Source organism: Ambystoma mexicanum, chromosome 5q (genome assembly GCF_040938575.1).
Source record: "Ambystoma mexicanum isolate Mex_15411 chromosome 5q, UKY_AmexF1_1, whole genome shotgun sequence".
Lineage (NCBI taxonomy): Eukaryota > Metazoa > Chordata > Amphibia > Caudata > Ambystomatidae > Ambystoma > Ambystoma mexicanum.
In genome coordinates, this window is record NC_090933.1 from 529,072,005 (window position 1) to 529,091,213 (window position 19,209).

Here is a 19,209-nt window from a genome sequence, read left to right on the forward strand (position 1 = left end):
ATATGCTTTCTGGAATCAGAGCTCCTGCAGACAGGGCTCACTCTTCTGCCAGCTCCGACCTGCTCCGATGAAAACGAAATAAAAGAGCAAAGGCTGCGCACTTTGAACCAATTATTCGAAGCATCGTATTGAAATGAAATAAAAGGTTAACAGCCCTGGGTGGCATCAAAGTGGAATTTCCTGAATATGTCACCAATGCCATGCAATGCGCCTGTTGCACAGTATCACGCCTGTTGCCGGCCCTCGCGCGGATGACTCTTTGGGATAGCAGAAAGTGGACGGAAGACTTTTAGGATGATAGTAAAAAAAACAGAAGCGAGCACATGACTTTATTTGCGACGATTGGCGAGTTTTGAATAAAATAGTGAAAATGAAGAAAAAGCGTCTTGCTGGAGAATGCGGGCATCGATCCCGCTACCTCTCGCATGCTAAGCGAGCGCTCTACCATCTGAGCTAATTCCCCTCCTCCTCGAAGGCTCTCGATACACTGCTTCAGAGCTGAAGCACAGTCTCCGGCTCACACTTGCTTGGCTGTCCAGGGACCTGTAGTGCATAAAGCCCTTTCTCTTCATCTGCCGCAGAGGAAATCACAATCTCACCCCTTTGCCCAAAACAAAATACCTTCAGTGGAGCTACAAGTAAAGCTGCAGATGGCCATCCATTGCAACGAGGATTGGCCAACCAGGTATTAATAGCAGAGTGACTCCACTCCCACGCCCTTTCACGCTGGACCTGCGCTTGTGATCAAGAGGCTGCACGCCAGTCCCATAGACCCGAGAGCCCAATTGAAAAGGTGCTTGCTTCTCACTTTATTTCTCTCGCTATTTCTTGCTGTTTTAGGCCGCTGACACGCCGCCTGCAGCCAAAGGACCAGCGCTGGAGTGCCCTTTGTCATTTTTACCAGCTGGCCATATTTTACAATCGAGCGTCAGAATACCAAACAGGTAAGAGTTAGGTCTGGGAATTGAGTCCACTTTCCATCGTGTGTCCCATAAAGCGGAAGTGTCCAGCCGAGTGCAAGCAGGTGCCTCTTGCCCGCGTGTGCTGGGACACTGCAGCTTTGGACGTGAGCCAACTTGCCCTTTTCAGTGGGCCAGTACCCGTGACTCCAGTGAGAGAAGAGGAAAAGAAAGAACTTTCCCCTTCTCTGTCGAGTTGCCCCAGTGGCCTAATGGATAAGGCACTGGCCTCCTAAGCCAGGGATTGTGGGTTCGAGTCCCATCTGGGGTGGTTCGTGGCATTTTGTTCACACTTCTGCCAAAGCATGCAAAAGGTTTTTGAGGTAGTAGGGGGTGGGCGCAGGCTAGTACTTTGCTGGGCGCTGTGAAGTCCAGAACGTGCTCTGCTGGTAGCAGACTTTAAATGCCGGGAGACTGCAGAGTGTAGCAACGCCTCATGTCAGCGAAGAGACACAGATGAGTGGTAAGAAAGACAGGGAAAATATGCTTTCTGGAATCAGAGCTCCTGCAGACAGGGCTCACTCTTCTGCCAGCTCCGACCTGCTCCGATGAAAACGAAATAAAAGAGCAAAGGCTGCGCACTTTGAACCAATTATTCGAAGCATCGTATTGAAATGAAATAAAAGGTTAACAGCCCTGGGTGGCATCAAAGTGGAATTTCCTGAATATGTCACCAATGCCATGCAATGCGCCTGTTGCACAGTATCACGCCTGTTGCCGGCCCTCGCGCGGGTGACTCTTTGGGATAGCAGAAAGTGGACGGAAGACTTTTAGGATGATAGTAAAAAAAACAGAAGCGAGCACATGACTTTATTTGCGACGATTGGCGAGTTTTGAATAAAATAGTGAAAATGAAGAAAAAGCGTCTTGCTGGAGAATGCGGGCATCGATCCCGCTACCTCTCGCATGCTAAGCGAGCGCTCTACCATCTGAGCTAATTCCCCTCCTCCTCGAAGGCTCTCGATACACTGCTTCAGAGCTGAAGCACAATCTCCGGCTCACACTTGCTTGGCTGTCCAGGGACCTGTAGTGCATAAAGCCCTTTCTCTTCATCTGCGGCAGAGGAAATCACAATCTCACCCCTTTGCCCAAAACAAAATACCTTCAGTGGAGCTACAAGTAAAGCTGCAGATGGCCATCCATTGCAACGAGGATTGGCCAACCAGGTATTAATAGCAGAGTGACTCCACTGCCACGCCCTTTCACGCTGGACCTGCGCTTGTGATCAAGAGGCTGCACGCCAGTCCCATAGACCCGAGAGCCCAATTGAAAAGGTGCTTGCTTCTCACTTTATTTCTCTCGCTATTTCTTGCTGTTTTAGGCCGCTGACACGCCGCCTGCAGCCAAAGGACCAGCGCTGGAGTGCCCTTTGTCATTTTTACCAGCTGGCCATATTTTACAATCGAGCGTCAGAATACCAAACATGTAAGAGTTAGGTCTGGGAATTGAGTCCACTTTCCATCGTGTGTCCCATAAAGCGGAAGTGTCCAGCCGAGTGCAAGCAGGTGCCTTTTGCCCGCGTGTGCTGGGACACTGCAGCTTTGGACGTGAGCCAACTTGCCCTTTTCAGTGGGCCAGTACCCGTGACTCCAGTGAGAGAAGAGGAAAAGAAAGAACTTTCCCCTTCTCTGTCGAGTGGCCCCAGTGGCCTAATGGATAAGGCACTGGCCTCCTAAGCCAGGGATTGTGGGTTCGAGTCCCATCTGGGGTGGTTCGTGGCATTTTGTTCACACTTCTGCCAAAGCATGCAAAAGGTTTTTGCGGTAGTAGGGGGTGGGCGCAGGCTAGTACTTTGCTGGGCGCTGTGAAGTCCAGAACGTGCTCTGCTGGTAGCAGACTTTAAATGCCGGGAGACTGCAGAGTGTAGCAACGCCTCATGTCAGCGAAGAGACACAGATGAGTGGTAAGAAAGACAGGGAAAATATGCTTTCTGGAATCAGAGCTCCTGCAGACAGGGCTCACTCTTCTGCCAGCTCCGACCTGCTCCGATGAAAACGAAATAAAAGAGCAAAGGCTGCGCACTTTGAACCAATTATTCGAAGCATCGTATTGAAATGAAATAAAAGGTTAACAGCCCTGGGTGGCATCAAAGTGGAATTTCCTGAATATGTCACCAATGCCATGCAATGCGCCTGTTGCACAGTATCACGCCTGTTGCCGGCCCTCGCGCGGATGACTCTTTGGGATAGCAGAAAGTGGACGGAAGACTTTTAGGATGATAGTAAAAAAAACAGGATAAGGCACTGGCCTCCTAAGCCAGGGATTGTGGGTTCGAGTCCCATCTGGGGTGGTTCGTGGCATTTTGTTCACACTTCTGCCAAAGCATGCAAAAGGTTTTTGCGGTAGTAGGGGGTGGGCGCAGGCTAGTACTTTGCTGGGCGCTGTGAAGTCCAGAACGTGCTCTGCTGGTAGCAGACTTTAAATGCCGGGAGACTGCAGAGTGTAGCAACGCCTCATGTCAGCGAAGAGACACAGATGAGTGGTAAGAAAGACAGGGAAAATATGCTTTCTGGAATCAGAGCTCCTGCAGACAGGGCTCACTCTTCTGCCAGCTCCGACCTGCTCCGATGAAAACGAAATAAAAGAGCAAAGGCTGCGCACTTTGAACCAATTATTCGAAGCATCGTATTGAAATGAAATAAAAGGTTAACAGCCCTGGGTGGCATCAAAGTGGAATTTCCTGAATATGTCACCAATGCCATGCAATGCGCCTGTTGCACAGTATCACGCCTGTTGCCGGCCCTCGCGCGGATGACTCTTTGGGATAGCAGAAAGTGGACGGAAGACTTTTAGGATGATAGTAAAAAAAACAGAAGCGAGCACATGACTTTATTTGCGACGATTGGCGAGTTTTGAATAAAATAGTGAAAATGAAGAAAAAGCGTCTTGCTGGAGAATGCGGGCATCGATCCCGCTACCTCTCGCATGCTAAGCGAGCGCTCTACCATCTGAGCTAATTCCCCTCCTCCTCGAAGGCTCTCGATACACTGCTTCAGAGCTGAAGCACAGTCTCCGGCTCACACTTGCTTGGCTGTCCAGGGACCTGTAGTGCATAAAGCCCTTTCTCTTCATCTGCCGCAGAGGAAATCACAATCTCACCCCTTTGCCCAAAACAAAATACCTTCAGTGGAGCTACAAGTAAAGCTGCAGATGGCCATCCATTGCAACGAGGATTGGCCAACCAGGTATTAATAGCAGAGTGACTCCACTGCCACGCCCTTTCACGCTGGACCTGCGCTTGTGATCAAGAGGCTGCACGCCAGTCCCATAGACCCGAGAGCCCAATTGAAAAGGTGCTTGCTTCTCACTTTATTTCTCTCGCTATTTCTTGCTGTTTTAGGCCGCTGACACGCCGCCTGCAGCCAAAGGACCAGCGCTGGAGTGCCCTTTGTCATTTTTACCAGCTGGCCATATTTTACAATCGAGCGTCAGAATACCAAACAGGTAAGAGTTAGGTCTGGGAATTGAGTCCACTTTCCATCGTGTGTCCCATAAAGCGGAAGTGTCCAGCCGAGTGCAAGCAGGTGCCTTTTGCCCGCGTGTGCTGGGACACTGCAGCTTTGGACGTGAGCCAACTTGCCCTTTTCAGTGGGCCAGTACCCGTGACTCCAGTGAGAGAAGAGGAAAAGAAAGAACTTTCCCCTTCTCTGTCGAGTGGCCCCAGTGGCCTAATGGATAAGGCACTGGCCTCCTAAGCCAGGGATTGTGGGTTCGAGTCCCATCTGGGGTGGTTCGTGGCATTTTGTTCACACTTCTGCCAAAGCATGCAAAAGGTTTTTGCGGTAGTAGGGGGTGGGCGCAGGCTAGTACTTTGCTGGGCGCTGTGAAGTCCAGAACGTGCTCTGCTGGTAGCAGACTTTAAATGCCGGGAGACTGCAGAGTGTAGCAACGCCTCATGTCAGCGAAGAGACACAGATGAGTGGTAAGAAAGACAGGGAAAATATGCTTTCTGGAATCAGAGCTCCTGCAGACAGGGCTCACTCTTCTGCCAGCTCCGACCTGCTCCGATGAAAACGAAATAAAAGAGCAAAGGCTGCGCACTTTGAACCAATTATTCGAAGCATCGTATTGAAATGAAATAAAAGGTTAACAGCCCTGGGTGGCATCAAAGTGGAATTTCCTGAATATGTCACCAATGCCATGCAATGCGCCTGTTGCCGGCCCTCGCGCGGATGACTCTTTGGGATAGCAGAAAGTGGACGGAAGACTTTTAGGATGATAGTAAAAAAAACAGAAGCGAGCACATGACTTTATTTGCGACGATTGGCGAGTTTTGAATAAAATAGTGAAAATGAAGTAAAAGCGTCTTGCTGGAGAATGCGGGCATCGATCCCGCTACCTCTCGCATGCTAAGCGAGCGCTCTACCATCTGAGCTAATTCCCCTCCTCCTCGAAGGCTCTCGATACACTGCTTCAGAGCTGAAGCACAGTCTCCGGCTCACACTTGCTTGGCTGTCCAGGGACCTGTAGTGCATAAAGCCCTTTCTCTTCATCTGCCGCAGAGGAAATCACAATCTCACCCCTTTGCCCAAAACAAAATACCTTCAGTGGAGCTACAAGTAAAGCTGCAGATGGCCATCCATTGCAACGAGGATTGGCCAACCAGGTATTAATAGCAGAGTGACTCCACTGCCACGCCCTTTCACGCTGGACCTGCGCTTGTGATCAAGAGGCTGCACGCCAGTCCCATAGACCCGAGAGCCCAATTGAAAAGGTGCTTGCTTCTCACTTTATTTCTCTCGCTATTTCTTGCTGTTTTAGGCCGCTGACACGCCGCCTGCAGCCAAAGGACCAGCGCTGGAGTGCCCTTTGTCATTTTTACCAGCTGGCCATATTTTACAATCGAGCGTCAGAATACCAAACAGGTAAGAGTTAGGTCTGGGAATTGAGTCCACTTTCCATCGTGTGTCCCATAAAGCGGAAGTGTCCAGCCGAGTGCAAGCAGGTGCCTTTTGCCCGCGTGTGCTGGGACACTGCAGCTTTGGACGTGAGCCAACTTGCCCTTTTCAGTGGGCCAGTACCCGTGACTCCAGTGAGAGAAGAGGAAAAGAAAGAACTTTCCCCTTCTCTGTCGAGTGGCCCCAGTGGCCTAATGGATAAGGCACTGGCCTCCTAAGCCAGGGATTGTGGGTTCGAGTCCCATCTGGGGTGGTTCGTGGCATTTTGTTCACACTTCTGCCAAAGCATGCAAAAGGTTTTTGCGGTAGTAGGGGGTGGGCGCAGGCTAGTACTTTGCTGGGCGCTGTGAAGTCCAGAACGTGCTCTGCTGGTAGCAGACTTTAAATGCCGGGAGACTGCAGAGTGTAGCAACCCCTCATGTCAGCGAAGAGACACAGATGAGTGGTAAGAAAGACAGGGAAAATATGCTTTCTGGAATCAGAGCTCCTGCAGACAGGGCTCACTCTTCTGCCAGCTCCGACCTGCTCCGATGAAAACGAAATAAAAGAGCAAAGGCTGCGCACTTTGAACCAATTATTCGAAGCATCGTATTGAAATGAAATAAAAGGTTAACAGCCCTGGGTGGCATCAAAGTGGAATTTCCTGAATATGTCACCAATGCCATGCAATGCGCCTGTTGCACAGTATCACGCCTGTTGCCGGCCCTCGCGCGGATGACTCTTTGGGATAGCAGAAAGTGGACGGAAGACTTTTAGGATGATAGTAAAAAAAACAGAAGCGAGCACATGACTTTATTTGCGACGATTGGCGAGTTTTGAATAAAATAGTGAAAATGAAGAAAAAGCGTCTTGCTGGAGAATGCGGGCATCGATCCCGCTACCTCTCGCATGCTAAGCGAGCGCTCTACCATCTGAGCTAATTCCCCTCCTCCTCGAAGGCTCTCGATACACTGCTTCAGAGCTGAAGCACAGTCTCCGGCTCACACTTGCTTGGCTGTCCAGGGACCTGTAGTGCATAAAGCCCTTTCTCTTCATCTGCCGCAGAGGAATTCACAATCTCACCCCTTTGCCCAAAACAAAATACCTTCAGTGGAGCTACAAGTAAAGCTGCAGATGGCCATCCATTGCAACGAGGATTGGCCAACCAGGTATTAATAGCAGAGTGACTCCACTGCCACGCCCTTTCACGCTGGACCTGCGCTTGTGATCAAGAGGCTGCACGCCAGTCCCATAGACCCGAGAGCCCAATTGAAAAGGTGCTTGCTTCTCACTTTATTTCTCTCGCTATTTCTTGCTGTTTTAGGCCGCTGACACGCCGCCTGCAGCCAAAGGACCAGCGCTGGAGTGCCCTTTGTCATTTTTACCAGCTGGCCATATTTTACAATCGAGCGTCAGAATACCAAACAGGTAAGAGTTAGGTCTGGGAATTGAGTCCACTTTCCATCGTGTGTCCCATAAAGCGGAAGTGTCCAGCCGAGTGCAAGCAGGTGCCTTTTGCCCGCGTGTGCTGGGACACTGCAGCTTTGGACGTGAGCCAACTTGCCCTTTTCAGTGGGCCAGTACCCGTGACTCCAGTGAGAGAAGAGGAAAAGAAAGAACTTTCCCTTTCTCTGTCGAGTTGCCCCAGTGGCCTAATGGATAAGGCACTGGCCTCCTAAGCCAGGGATTGTGGGTTCGAGTCCCATCTGGGGTGGTTCGTGGCATTTTGTTCACACTTCTGCCAAAGCATGCAAAAGGTTTTTGCGGTAGTAGGGGGTGGGCGCAGGCTAGTACTTTGCTGGGCGCTGTGAAGTCCAGAACGTGCTCTGCTGGTAGCAGACTTTAAATGCGGGAGACTGCAGAGTGTAGCAACCCCTCATGTCAGCGAAGAGACACAGATGAGTGGTAAGAAAGACAGGGAAAATATGCTTTCTGGAATCAGAGCTCCTGCAGACAGGGCTCACTCTTCTGCCAGCTCCGACCTGCTCCGATGAAAACGAAATAAAAGAGCAAAGGCTGCGCACTTTGAACCAATTATTCGAAGCATCGTATTGAAATGAAATAAAAGGTTAACAGCCCTGGGTGGCATCAAAGTGGAATTTCCTGAATATGTCACCAATGCCATGCAATGCGCCTGTTGCACAGTATCACGCCTGTTGCCGGCCCTCGCGCGGGTGACTCTTTGGGATAGCAGAAAGTGGACGGAAGACTTTTAGGATGATAGTAAAAAAAACAGAAGCGAGCACATGACTTTATTTGCGACGATTGGCGAGTTTTGAATAAAATAGTGAAAATGAAGAAAAAGCGTCTTGCTGGAGAATGCGGGCATCGATCCCGCTACCTCTCGCATGCTAAGCGAGCGCTCTACCATCTGAGCTAATTCCCCTCCTCCTCGAAGGCTCTCGATACACTGCTTCAGAGCTGAAGCACAGTCTCCGGCTCACACTTGCTTGGCTGTCCAGGGACCTGTAGTGCATAAAGCCCTTTCTCTTCATCTGCCGCAGAGGAAATCACAATCTCACCCCTTTGCCCAAAACAAAATACCTTCAGTGGAGCTACAAGTAAAGCTGCAGATGGCCATCCATTGCAACGAGGATTGGCCAACCAGGTATTAATAGCAGAGTGACTCCACTGCCACGCCCTTTCACGCTGGACCTGCGCTTGTGATCAAGAGGCTGCACGCCAGTCCCATAGACCCGAGAGCCCAATTGAAAAGGTGCTTGCTTCTCACTTTATTTCTCTCGCTATTTCTTGCTGTTTTAGGCCGCTGACACGCCGCCTGCAGCCAAAGGACCAGCGCTGGAGTGCCCTTTGTCATTTTTACCAGCTGGCCATATTTTACAATCGAGCGTCAGAATACCAAACAGGTAAGAGTTAGGTCTGGGAATTGAGTCCACTTTCCATCGTGTGTCCCATAAAGCGGAAGTGTCCAGCCGAGTGCAAGCAGGTGCCTTTTGCCCGCGTGTGCTGGGACACTGCAGCTTTGGACGTGAGCCAACTTGCCCTTTTCAGTTAGCCAGTACCCGTGACTCCAGTGAGAGAAGAGGAAAAGAAAGAACTTTCCCCTTCTCTGTCGAGTGGCCCCAGTGGCCTAATGGATAAGGCACTGGCCTCCTAAGCCAGGGATTGTGGGTTCGAGTCCCATCTGGGGTGGTTCGTGGCATTTTGTTCACACTTCTGCCAAAGCATGCAAAAGGTTTTTGCGGTAGTAGGGGGTGGGCGCAGGCTAGTACTTTGCTGGGCGCTGTGAAGTCCAGAACGTGCTCTGCTGGTAGCAGACTTTAAATGCCGGGAGACTGCAGAGTGTAGCAACGCCTCATGTCAGCGAAGAGACACAGATGAGTGGTAAGAAAGACAGGGAAAATATGCTTTCTGGAATCAGAGCTCCTGCAGACAGGGCTCACTCTTCTGCCAGCTCCGACCTGCTCCGATGAAAACGAAATAAAAGAGCAAAGGCTGCGCACTTTGAACCAATTATTCGAAGCATCGTATTGAAATGAAATAAAAGGTTAACAGCCCTGGGTGGCATCAAAGTGGAATTTCCTGAATATGTCACCAATGCCATGCAATGCGCCTGTTGCACAGTATCACGCCTGTTGCCGGCCCTCGCGCGGATGACTCTTTGGGATAGCAGAAAGTGGACGGAAGACTTTTAGGATGATAGTAAAAAAAACAGAAGCGAGCACATGACTTTATTTGCGACGATTGGCGAGTTTTGAATAAAATAGTGAAAATGAAGTAAAAGCGTCTTGCTGGAGAATGCGGGCATCGATCCCGCTACCTCTCGCATGCTAAGCGAGCGCTCTACCATCTGAGCTAATTCCCCTCCTCCTCGAAGGCTCTCGATACACTGCTTCAGAGCTGAAGCACAGTCTCCGGCTCACACTTGCTTGGCTGTCCAGGGACCTGTAGTGCATAAAGCCCTTTCTCTTCATCTGCCGCAGAGGAAATCACAATCTCACCCCTTTGCCCAAAACAAAATACCTTCAGTGGAGCTACAAGTAAAGCTGCAGATGGCCATCCATTGCAATGAGGATTGGCCAACCAGGTATTAATAGCAGAGTGACTCCACTGCCACGCCCTTTCACGCTGGACCTGCGCTTGTGATCAAGAGGCTGCACGCCAGTCCCATAGACCCGAGAGCCCAATTGAAAAGGTGCTTGCTTCTCACTTTATTTCTCTCGCTATTTCTTACTGTTTTAGGCCGCTGACACGCCGCCTGCAGCCAAAGGACCAGCGCTGGAGTGCCCTTTGTCATTTTTACCAGCTGGCCATATTTTACAATCGAGCGTCAGAATACCAAACAGGTAAGAGTTAGGTCTGGGAATTGAGTCCACTTTCCATCGTGTGTCCCATAAAGCGGAAGTGTCCAGCCGAGTGCAAGCAGGTGCCTTTTGCCCGCGTGTGCTGGGACACTGCAGCTTTGGACGTGAGCCAACTTGCCCTTTTCAGTGGGCCAGTACCCGTGACTCCAGTGAGAGAAGAGGAAAAGAAAGAACTTTCCCCTTCTCTGTCGAGTGGCCCCAGTGGCCTAATGGATAAGGCACTGGCCTCCTAAGCCAGGGATTGTGGGTTCGAGTCCCATCTGGGGTGGTTCGTGGCATTTTGTTCACACTTCTGCCAAAGCATGCAAAAGGTTTTTGCGGTAGTAGGGGGTGGGCGCAGGCTAGTACTTTGCTGGGCGCTGTGAAGTCCAGAACGTGCTCTGCTGGTAGCAGACTTTAAATGCCGGGAGACTGCAGAGTGTAGCAACCCCTCATGTCAGCGAAGAGACACAGATGAGTGGTAAGAAAGACAGGGAAAATATGCTTTCTGGAATCAGAGCTCCTGCAGACAGGGCTCACTCTTCTGCCAGCTCCGACCTGCTCCGATGAAAACGAAATAAAAGAGCAAAGGCTGCGCACTTTGAACCAATTATTCGAAGCATCGTATTGAAATGAAATAAAAGGTTAACAGCCCTGGGTGGCATCAAAGTGGAATTTCCTGAATATGTCACCAATGCCATGCAATGCGCCTGTTGCACAGTATCACGCCTGTTGCCGGCCCTCGCGCGGATGACTCTTTGGGATAGCAGAAAGTGGACGGAAGACTTTTAGGATGATAGTAAAAAAAACAGAAGCGAGCACATGACTTTATTTGCGACGATTGGCGAGTTTTGAATAAAATAGTGAAAATGAAGAAAAAGCGTCTTGCTGGAGAATGCGGGCATCGATCCCGCTACCTCTCGCATGCTAAGCGAGCGCTCTACCATCTGAGCTAATTCCCCTCCTCCTCGAAGGCTCTCGATACACTGCTTCAGAGCTGAAGCACAGTCTCCGGCTCACACTTGCTTGGCTGTCCAGGGACCTGTAGTGCATAAAGCCCTTTCTCTTCATCTGCCGCAGAGGAATTCACAATCTCACCCCTTTGCCCAAAACAAAATACCTTCAGTGGAGCTACAAGTAAAGCTGCAGATGGCCATCCATTGCAACGAGGATTGGCCAACCAGGTATTAATAGCAGAGTGACTCCACTGCCACGCCCTTTCACGCTGGACCTGCGCTTGTGATCAAGAGGCTGCACGCCAGTCCCATAGACCCGAGAGCCCAATTGAAAAGGTGCTTGCTTCTCACTTTATTTCTCTCGCTATTTCTTGCTGTTTTAGGCCGCTGACACGCCGCCTGCAGCCAAAGGACCAGCGCTGGAGTGCCCTTTGTCATTTTTACCAGCTGGCCATATTTTACAATCGAGCGTCAGAATACCAAACAGGTAAGAGTTAGGTCTGGGAATTGAGTCCACTTTCCATCGTGTGTCCCATAAAGCGGAAGTGTCCAGCCGAGTGCAAGCAGGTGCCTTTTGCCCGCGTGTGCTGGGACACTGCAGCTTTGGACGTGAGCCAACTTGCCCTTTTCAGTGGGCCAGTACCCGTGACTCCAGTGAGAGAAGAGGAAAAGAAAGAACTTTCCCTTTCTCTGTCGAGTTGCCCCAGTGGCCTAATGGATAAGGCACTGGCCTCCTAAGCCAGGGATTGTGGGTTCGAGTCCCATCTGGGGTGGTTCGTGGCATTTTGTTCACACTTCTGCCAAAGCATGCAAAAGGTTTTTGCGGTAGTAGGGGGTGGGCGCAGGCTAGTACTTTGCTGGGCGCTGTGAAGTCCAGAACGTGCTCTGCTGGTAGCAGACTTTAAATGCGGGAGACTGCAGAGTGTAGCAACCCCTCATGTCAGCGAAGAGACACAGATGAGTGGTAAGAAAGACAGGGAAAATATGCTTTCTGGAATCAGAGCTCCTGCAGACAGGGCTCACTCTTCTGCCAGCTCCGACCTGCTCCGATGAAAACGAAATAAAAGAGCAAAGGCTGCGCACTTTGAACCAATTATTCTAAGCATCGTATTGAAATGAAATAAAAGGTTAACAGCCCTGGGTGGCATCAAAGTGGAATTTCCTGAATATGTCACCAATGCCATGCAATGCGCCTGTTGCACAGTATCACGCCTGTTGCCGGCCCTCGCGCGGGTGACTCTTTGGGATAGCAGAAAGTGGACGGAAGACTTTTAGGATGATAGTAAAAAAAACAGAAGCGAGCACATGACTTTATTTGCGACGATTGGCGAGTTTTGAATAAAATAGTGAAAATGAAGAAAAAGCGTCTTGCTGGAGAATGCGGGCATCGATCCCGCTACCTCTCGCATGCTAAGCGAGCGCTCTACCATCTGAGCTAATTCCCCTCCTCCTCGAAGGCTCTCGATACACTGCTTCAGAGCTGAAGCACAGTCTCCGGCTCACACTTGCTTGGCTGTCCAGGGACCTGTAGTGCATAAAGCCCTTTCTCTTCATCTGCCGCAGAGGAAATCACAATCTCACCCCTTTGCCCAAAACAAAATACCTTCAGTGGAGCTACAAGTAAAGCTGCAGATGGCCATCCATTGCAACGAGGATTGGCCAACCAGGTATTAATAGCAGAGTGACTCCACTGCCACGCCCTTTCACGCTGGACCTGCGCTTGTGATCAAGAGGCTGCACGCCAGTCCCATAGACCCGAGAGCCCAATTGAAAAGGTGCTTGCTTCTCACTTTATTTCTCTCGCTATTTCTTGCTGTTTTAGGCCGCTGACACGCCGCCTGCAGCCAAAGGACCAGCGCTGGAGTGCCCTTTGTCATTTTTACCAGCTGGCCATATTTTACAATCGAGCGTCAGAATACCAAACAGGTAAGAGTTAGGTCTGGGAATTGAGTCCACTTTCCATCGTGTGTCCCATAAAGCGGAAGTGTCCAGCCGAGTGCAAGCAGGTGCCTTTTGCCCGCGTGTGCTGGGACACTGCAGCTTTGGACGTGAGCCAACTTGCCCTTTTCAGTGGGCCAGTACCTGTGACTCCAGTGAGAGAAGAGGAAAAGAAAGAACTTTCCCCTTCTCTGTCGAGTTGCCCCAGTGGCCTAATGGATAAGGCACTGGCCTTCTAAGCCAGGGATTGTGGGTTCGAGTCCCATCTGGGGTGGTTCGTGGCATTTTGTTCACACTTCTGCCAAAGCATGCAAAAGGTTTTTGCGGTAGTAGGGGGTGGGCGCAGGCTAGTACTTTGCTGGGCGCTGTGAAGTCCAGAACGTGCTCTGCTGGTAGCAGACTTTAAATGCCGGGAGACTGCAGAGTGTAGCAACGCCTCATGTCAGCGAAGAGACACAGATGAGTGGTAAGAAAGACAGGGAAAATATGCTTTCTGGAATCAGAGCTCCTGCAGACAGGGCTCACTCTTCTGCCAGCTCCGACCTGCTCCGATGAAAACGAAATAAAAGAGCAAAGGCTGCGCACTTTGAACCAATTATTCGAAGCATCGTATTGAAATGAAATAAAAGGTTAACAGCCCTGGGTGGCATCAAAGTGGAATTTCCTGAATATGTCACCAATGCCATGCAATGCGCCTGTTGCACAGTATCACGCCTGTTGCCGGCCCTCGCGCGGGTGACTCTTTGGGATAGCAGAAAGTGGACGGAAGACTTTTAGGATGATAGTAAAAAAAACAGAAGCGAGCACATGACTTTATTTGCGACGATTGGCGAGTTTTGAATAAAATAGTGAAAATGAAGAAAAAGCGTCTTGCTGGAGAATGCGGGCATCGATCCCGCTACTTCTCGCATGCTAAGCGAGCGCTCTACCATCTGAGCTAATTCCCCTCCTCCTCGAAGGCTCTCGATACACTGCTTCAGAGCTGAAGCACAGTCTCCGGCTCACACTTGCTTGGCTGTCCAGGGACCTGTAGTGCATAAAGCCCTTTCTCTTCATCTGCCGCAGAGGAAATCACAATCTCACCCCTTTGCCCAAAACAAAATACCTTCAGTGGAGCTACAAGTAAAGCTGCAGATGGCCATCCATTGCAACGAGGATTGGCCAACCAGGTATTAATAGCAGAGTGACTCCACTGCCACGCCCTTTCACGCTGGACCTGCGCTTGTGATCAAGAGGCTGCACGCCAGTCCCATAGACCCGAGAGCCCAATTGAAAAGGTGCTTGCTTCTCACTTTATTTCTCTCGCTATTTCTTGCTGTTTTAGGCCGCTGACACGCCGCCTGCAGCCAAAGGACCAGCGCTGGAGTGCCCTTTGTCATTTTTACCAGCTGGCCATATTTTACAATCGAGCGTCAGAATACCAAACAGGTAAGAGTTAGGTCTGGGAATTGAGTCCACTTTCCATCGTGTGTCCCATAAAGCGGAAGTGTCCAGCCGAGTGCAAGCAGGTGCCTTTTGCCCGCGTGTGCTGGGACACTGCAGCTTTGGACGTGAGCCAACTTGCCCTTTTCAGTGGGCCAGTACCCGTGACTCCAGTGAGAGAAGAGGAAAAGAAAGAACTTTCCCCTTCTCTGTCGAGTGGCCCCAGTGGCCTAATGGATAAGGCACTGGCCTCCTAAGCCAGGGATTGTGGGTTCGAGTCCCATCTGGGGTGGTTCGTGGCATTTTGTTCACACTTCTGCCAAAGCATGCAAAAGGTTTTTGCGGTAGTAGGGGGTGGGCGCAGGCTAGTACTTTGCTGGGCGCTGTGAAGTCCAGAACGTGCTCTGCTGGTAGCAGACTTTAAATGCCGGGAGACTGCAGAGTGTAGCAACGCCTCATGTCAGCGAAGAGACACAGATGAGTGGTAAGAAAGACAGGGAAAATATGCTTTCTGGAATCAGAGCTCCTGCAGACAGGGCTCACTCTTCTGCCAGCTCCGACCTGCTCCGATGAAAACGAAATAAAAGAGCAAAGGCTGCGCACTTTGAACCAATTATTCGAAGCATCGTATTGAAATGAAATAAAAGGTTAACAGCCCTGGGTGGCATCAAAGTGGAATTTCCTGAATATGTCACCAATGCCATGCAATGCGCCTGTTGCACAGTATCACGCCTGTTGCCGGCCCTCGCGCGGGTGACTCTTTGGGATAGCAGAAAGTGGACGGAAGACTTTTAGGATGATAGTAAAAAAAACAGAAGCGAGCACATGACTTTATTTGCGACGATTGGCGAGTTTTGAATAAAATAGTGAAAATGAAGTAAAAGCGTCTTGCTGGAGAATGCGGGCATCGATCCCGCTACCTCTCGCATGCTAGAGCGCTCTACCATCTGAGCTAATTCCCCTCCTCCTCGAAGGCTCTCGATACACTGCTTCAGAGCTGAAGCACAGTCTCCGGCTCACACTTGCTTGGCTGTCCAGGGACCTGTAGTGCATAAAGCCCTTTCTCTTCATCTGCCGCAGAGGAAATCACAATCTCACCCCTTTGCCCAAAACAAAATACCTTCAGTGGAGCTACAAGTAAAGCTGCAGATGGCCATCCATTGCAACGAGGATTGGCCAACCAGGTATTAATAGCAGAGTGACTCCACTGCCACGCCCTTTCACGCTGGACCTGCGCTTGTGATCAAGGGGCTGCACGCCAGTCCCATAGACCCGAGAGCCCAATTGAAAAGGTGCTTGCTTCTCACTTTATTTCTCTCGCTATTTCTTGCTGTTTTAGGCCGCTGACACGCCGCCTGCAGCCAAAGGACCAGCGCTGGAGTGCCCTTTGTCATTTTTACCAGCTGGCCATATTTTACAATCGAGCGTCAGAATACCAAACAGGTAAGAGTTAGGTCTGGGAATTGAGTCCACTTTCCATCGTGTGTCCCATAAAGCGGAAGTGTCCAGCCGAGTGCAAGCAGGTGCCTCTTGCCCGCGTGTGCTGGGACACTGCAGCTTTGGACGTGAGCCAACTTGCCCTTTTCAGTGGGCCAGTACCCGTGACTCCAGTGAGAGAAGAGGAAAAGAAAGAACTTTCCCCTTCTCTGTCGAGTGGCCCCAGTGGCCTAATGGATAAGGCACTGGCCAACTTGCCCTTTTCAGTGGGCCAGTACCCGTGACTCCAGTGAGAGAAGAGGAAAAGAAAGAACTTTCCCCTTCTCTGTCGAGTGGCCCCAGTGGCCTAATGGATAAGGCACTGGCCTCCTAAGCCAGGGATTGTGGGTTCGAGTCCCATCTGGGTTGGTTCGTGGCATTTTGTTCACACTTCTGCCAAAGCATGCAAAAGGTTTTTGCGGTAGTAGGGGGTGGGCGCAGGCTAGTACTTTGCTGGGCGCTGTGAAGTCCAGAACGTGCTCTGCTGGTAGCAGACTTTAAATGCCGGGAGACTGCAGAGTGTAGCAACGCCTCATGTCAGCGAAGAGACACAGATGAGTGGTAAGAAAGACAGGGAAAATATGCTTTCTGGAATCAGAGCTCCTGCAGACAGGGCTCACTCTTCTGCCAGCTCCGACCTGCTCCGATGAAAACGAAATAAAAGAGCAAAGGCTGCGCACTTTGAACCAATTATTCGAAGCATCGTATTGAAATGAAATAAAAGGTTAACAGCCCTGGGTGGCATCAAAGTGGAATTTCCTGAATATGTCACCAATGCCATGCAATGCGCCTGTTGCACAGTATCACGCCTGTTGCCGGCCCTCGCGCGGATGACTCTTTGGGATAGCAGAAAGTGGACGGAAGACTTTTAGGATGATAGTAAAAAAAACAGAAGCGAGCACATGACTTTATTTGCGACGATTGGCGAGTTTTGAATAAAATAGTGAAAATGAAGAAAAAGCGTCTTGCTGGAGAATGCGGGCATCGATCCCGCTACCTCTCGCATGCTAAGCGAGCGCTCTACCATCTGAGCTAATTCCCCTCCTCCTCGAAGGCTCTCGATACACTGCTTCAGAGCTGAAGCACAGTCTCCGGCTCACACTTGCTTGGCTGTCCAGGGACCTGTAGTGCATAAAGCCCTTTCTCTTCATCTGCCGCAGAGGAAATCACAATCTCACCCCTTTGCCCAAAACAAAATACCTTCAGTGGAGCTACAAGTAAAGCTGCAGATGGCCATCCATTGCAACGAGGATTGGCCAACCAGGTATTAATAGCAGAGTGACTCCACTGCCACGCCCTTTCACGCTGGACCTGCGCTTGTGATCAAGAGGCTGCACGCCAGTCCCATAGACCCGAGAGCCCAATTGAAAAGGTGCTTGCTTCTCACTTTATTTCTCTCGCTATTTCTTGCTGTTTTAGGCCGCTGACACGCCGCCTGCAGCCAAAGGACCAGCGCTGGAGTGCCCTTTGTCATTTTTACCAGCTGGCCATATTTTACAATCGAGCGTCAGAATACCAAACAGGTAAGAGTTAGGTCTGGGAATTGAGTCCACTTTCCATCGTGTGTCCCATAAAGCGGAAGTGTCCAGCCGAGTGCAAGCAGGTGCCTTTTGCCCGCGTGTGCTGGGACACTGCAGCTTTGGACGTGAGCCAACTTGCCCTTTTCAGTGGGCCAGTACCCGTGACTCCAGTGAGAGAAGAGGAAAAGAAAGAACTTTCCCCTTCTCTGTCGAGTGGCCCCAGTGGCCTAATGGATAAGGCACTGGCCTCCTAAGCCAGGGATTGTGGGTTCGAGTCCCATCTGGGGTGGTTCGTGGCATTTTGTTCACACTTCTGCCAAAGCATGCAAAAGGTTTTTGCGGTAGTAGGGGGTGGGCGCAGGCTAGTACTTTGCTGGGCGCTGTGAAGTCCAGAACGTGCTCTGCTGGTAGCAGACTTTAAATGCCGGGAGACTGCAGAGTGTAGCAACGCCTCATGTCAGCGAAGAGACACAGATGAGTGGTAAGAAAGACAGGGAAAATATGCTTTCTGGAATCAGAGCTCCTGCAGACAGGGCTCACTCTTCTGCCAGCTCCGACCTGCTCCGATGAAAACGAAATAAAAGAGCAAAGGCTGCGCACTTTGAACCAATTATTCGAAGCATCGTATTGAAATGAAATAAAAGGTTAACAGCCCTGGGTGGCATCAAAGTGGAATTTCCTGAATATGTCACCAATGCCATGCAATGCGCCTGTTGCACAGTATCACGCCTGTTGCCGGCCCTCGCGCGGATGACTCTTTGGGATAGCAGAAAGTGGACGGAAGACTTTTAGGATGATAGTAAAAAAAACAGAAGCGAGCACATGACTTTATTTGCGACGATTGGCGAGTTTTGAATAAAATAGTGAAAATGAAGAAAAAGCGTCTTGCTGGAGAATGCGGGCATCGATCCCGCTACCTCTCGCATGCTAAGCGAGCGCTCTACCATCTGAGCTAACTCCCCTCCTCCTCGAAGGCTCTCGATACACTGCTTCAGAGCTGAAGCACAGTCTCCGGCTCACACTTGCTTGGCTGTCCAGGGACCTGTAGTGCATAAAGCCCTTTCTCTTCATCTGCCGCAGAGGAAATCACAATCTCACCCCTTTGCCCAAAACAAAATACCTTCAGTGGAGCTACAAGTAAAGCTGCAGATGGCCATCCATTGCAACGAGGATTGGCCAACCAGGTATTAATAGCAGAGTGACTCCACTGCCACGCCCTTTCACGCTGGACCTGCGCTTGTGATCAAGAGGCTGCACGCCAGTCCCATAGACCCGAGAGCCCAATTGAAAAGGTGCTTGCTTCTCACTTTATTTCTCTCGCTATTTCTTGCTGTTTTAGGCCGCTGACACGCCGCCTGCAGCCAAAGGACCAGCGCTGGAGTGCCCTTTGTCATTTTTACCAGCTGGCCATATTTTACAATCGAGCGTCAGAATACCAAACAGGTAAGAGTTAGGTCTGGGAATTGAGTCCACTTTCCATCGTGTGTCCCATAAAGCGGAAGTGTCCAGCCGAGTGCAAGCAGGTGCCTTTTGCCCGCGTGTGCTGGGACACTGCAGCTTTGGACGTGAGCCAACTTGCCCTTTTCAGTGGGCCAGTACCCGTGACTCCAGTGAGAGAAGAGGAAAAGAAAGAACTTTCCCCTTCTCTGTCGAGTGGCCCCAGTGGCCTAATGGATAAGGCACTGGCCTCCTAAGCCAGGAATTGTGGGTTCGAGTCCCATCTGGGGTGGTTCGTGGCATTTTGTTCACACTTATGC

The 19,209-nt window shown here is 50.6% G+C and overlaps 25 non-coding genes across 25 annotated transcripts; 13 read left to right on the forward strand and 12 right to left on the reverse strand.

Annotated features, from left to right (window-relative positions):
* Nucleotides 1–390: 390 nt before the first annotated feature.
* Nucleotides 391–463, reverse strand: TRNAA-AGC (transfer RNA alanine (anticodon AGC)). The gene has a single exon. It is a non-coding gene; the product is annotated as a tRNA-Ala (tRNA).
* A 694-nt stretch (nt 464–1,157) lies between these two features.
* TRNAR-CCU (transfer RNA arginine (anticodon CCU)) lies at nt 1,158–1,230 on the forward strand. The gene has a single exon. It is a non-coding gene; the product is annotated as a tRNA-Arg (tRNA).
* Nucleotides 1,231–1,830: 600 nt separating this feature from the next.
* On the reverse strand, nt 1,831–1,903 carry TRNAA-AGC (transfer RNA alanine (anticodon AGC)). Its single transcript has one exon. It is a non-coding gene; the product is annotated as a tRNA-Ala (tRNA).
* Nucleotides 1,904–2,597: 694 nt separating this feature from the next.
* On the forward strand, nt 2,598–2,670 carry TRNAR-CCU (transfer RNA arginine (anticodon CCU)). Its single transcript has one exon. It is a non-coding gene; the product is annotated as a tRNA-Arg (tRNA).
* A 1,179-nt stretch (nt 2,671–3,849) lies between these two features.
* Nucleotides 3,850–3,922, reverse strand: TRNAA-AGC (transfer RNA alanine (anticodon AGC)). Its single transcript has one exon. It is a non-coding gene; the product is annotated as a tRNA-Ala (tRNA).
* A 694-nt stretch (nt 3,923–4,616) lies between these two features.
* TRNAR-CCU (transfer RNA arginine (anticodon CCU)) lies at nt 4,617–4,689 on the forward strand. The gene has a single exon. It is a non-coding gene; the product is annotated as a tRNA-Arg (tRNA).
* A 581-nt stretch (nt 4,690–5,270) lies between these two features.
* TRNAA-AGC (transfer RNA alanine (anticodon AGC)) lies at nt 5,271–5,343 on the reverse strand. Its single transcript has one exon. It is a non-coding gene; the product is annotated as a tRNA-Ala (tRNA).
* Nucleotides 5,344–6,037: 694 nt separating this feature from the next.
* TRNAR-CCU (transfer RNA arginine (anticodon CCU)) lies at nt 6,038–6,110 on the forward strand. The gene has a single exon. It is a non-coding gene; the product is annotated as a tRNA-Arg (tRNA).
* Nucleotides 6,111–6,710: 600 nt separating this feature from the next.
* On the reverse strand, nt 6,711–6,783 carry TRNAA-AGC (transfer RNA alanine (anticodon AGC)). Its single transcript has one exon. It is a non-coding gene; the product is annotated as a tRNA-Ala (tRNA).
* Nucleotides 6,784–7,477: 694 nt separating this feature from the next.
* Nucleotides 7,478–7,550, forward strand: TRNAR-CCU (transfer RNA arginine (anticodon CCU)). The gene has a single exon. It is a non-coding gene; the product is annotated as a tRNA-Arg (tRNA).
* Nucleotides 7,551–8,149: 599 nt separating this feature from the next.
* On the reverse strand, nt 8,150–8,222 carry TRNAA-AGC (transfer RNA alanine (anticodon AGC)). The gene has a single exon. It is a non-coding gene; the product is annotated as a tRNA-Ala (tRNA).
* A 694-nt stretch (nt 8,223–8,916) lies between these two features.
* Nucleotides 8,917–8,989, forward strand: TRNAR-CCU (transfer RNA arginine (anticodon CCU)). Its single transcript has one exon. It is a non-coding gene; the product is annotated as a tRNA-Arg (tRNA).
* Nucleotides 8,990–9,589: 600 nt separating this feature from the next.
* Nucleotides 9,590–9,662, reverse strand: TRNAA-AGC (transfer RNA alanine (anticodon AGC)). Its single transcript has one exon. It is a non-coding gene; the product is annotated as a tRNA-Ala (tRNA).
* A 694-nt stretch (nt 9,663–10,356) lies between these two features.
* TRNAR-CCU (transfer RNA arginine (anticodon CCU)) lies at nt 10,357–10,429 on the forward strand. Its single transcript has one exon. It is a non-coding gene; the product is annotated as a tRNA-Arg (tRNA).
* Nucleotides 10,430–11,029: 600 nt separating this feature from the next.
* On the reverse strand, nt 11,030–11,102 carry TRNAA-AGC (transfer RNA alanine (anticodon AGC)). The gene has a single exon. It is a non-coding gene; the product is annotated as a tRNA-Ala (tRNA).
* Nucleotides 11,103–11,796: 694 nt separating this feature from the next.
* Nucleotides 11,797–11,869, forward strand: TRNAR-CCU (transfer RNA arginine (anticodon CCU)). The gene has a single exon. It is a non-coding gene; the product is annotated as a tRNA-Arg (tRNA).
* Nucleotides 11,870–12,468: 599 nt separating this feature from the next.
* On the reverse strand, nt 12,469–12,541 carry TRNAA-AGC (transfer RNA alanine (anticodon AGC)). Its single transcript has one exon. It is a non-coding gene; the product is annotated as a tRNA-Ala (tRNA).
* Nucleotides 12,542–13,235: 694 nt separating this feature from the next.
* Nucleotides 13,236–13,308, forward strand: TRNAR-UCU (transfer RNA arginine (anticodon UCU)). Its single transcript has one exon. It is a non-coding gene; the product is annotated as a tRNA-Arg (tRNA).
* A 600-nt stretch (nt 13,309–13,908) lies between these two features.
* On the reverse strand, nt 13,909–13,981 carry TRNAA-AGC (transfer RNA alanine (anticodon AGC)). Its single transcript has one exon. It is a non-coding gene; the product is annotated as a tRNA-Ala (tRNA).
* A 694-nt stretch (nt 13,982–14,675) lies between these two features.
* TRNAR-CCU (transfer RNA arginine (anticodon CCU)) lies at nt 14,676–14,748 on the forward strand. Its single transcript has one exon. It is a non-coding gene; the product is annotated as a tRNA-Arg (tRNA).
* Nucleotides 14,749–16,227: 1,479 nt separating this feature from the next.
* TRNAR-CCU (transfer RNA arginine (anticodon CCU)) lies at nt 16,228–16,301 on the forward strand. The gene has a single exon. It is a non-coding gene; the product is annotated as a tRNA-Arg (tRNA).
* Nucleotides 16,302–16,901: 600 nt separating this feature from the next.
* On the reverse strand, nt 16,902–16,974 carry TRNAA-AGC (transfer RNA alanine (anticodon AGC)). The gene has a single exon. It is a non-coding gene; the product is annotated as a tRNA-Ala (tRNA).
* A 694-nt stretch (nt 16,975–17,668) lies between these two features.
* TRNAR-CCU (transfer RNA arginine (anticodon CCU)) lies at nt 17,669–17,741 on the forward strand. The gene has a single exon. It is a non-coding gene; the product is annotated as a tRNA-Arg (tRNA).
* A 600-nt stretch (nt 17,742–18,341) lies between these two features.
* TRNAA-AGC (transfer RNA alanine (anticodon AGC)) lies at nt 18,342–18,414 on the reverse strand. The gene has a single exon. It is a non-coding gene; the product is annotated as a tRNA-Ala (tRNA).
* Nucleotides 18,415–19,108: 694 nt separating this feature from the next.
* On the forward strand, nt 19,109–19,181 carry TRNAR-CCU (transfer RNA arginine (anticodon CCU)). The gene has a single exon. It is a non-coding gene; the product is annotated as a tRNA-Arg (tRNA).
* Nucleotides 19,182–19,209: the final 28 nt, after the last annotated feature.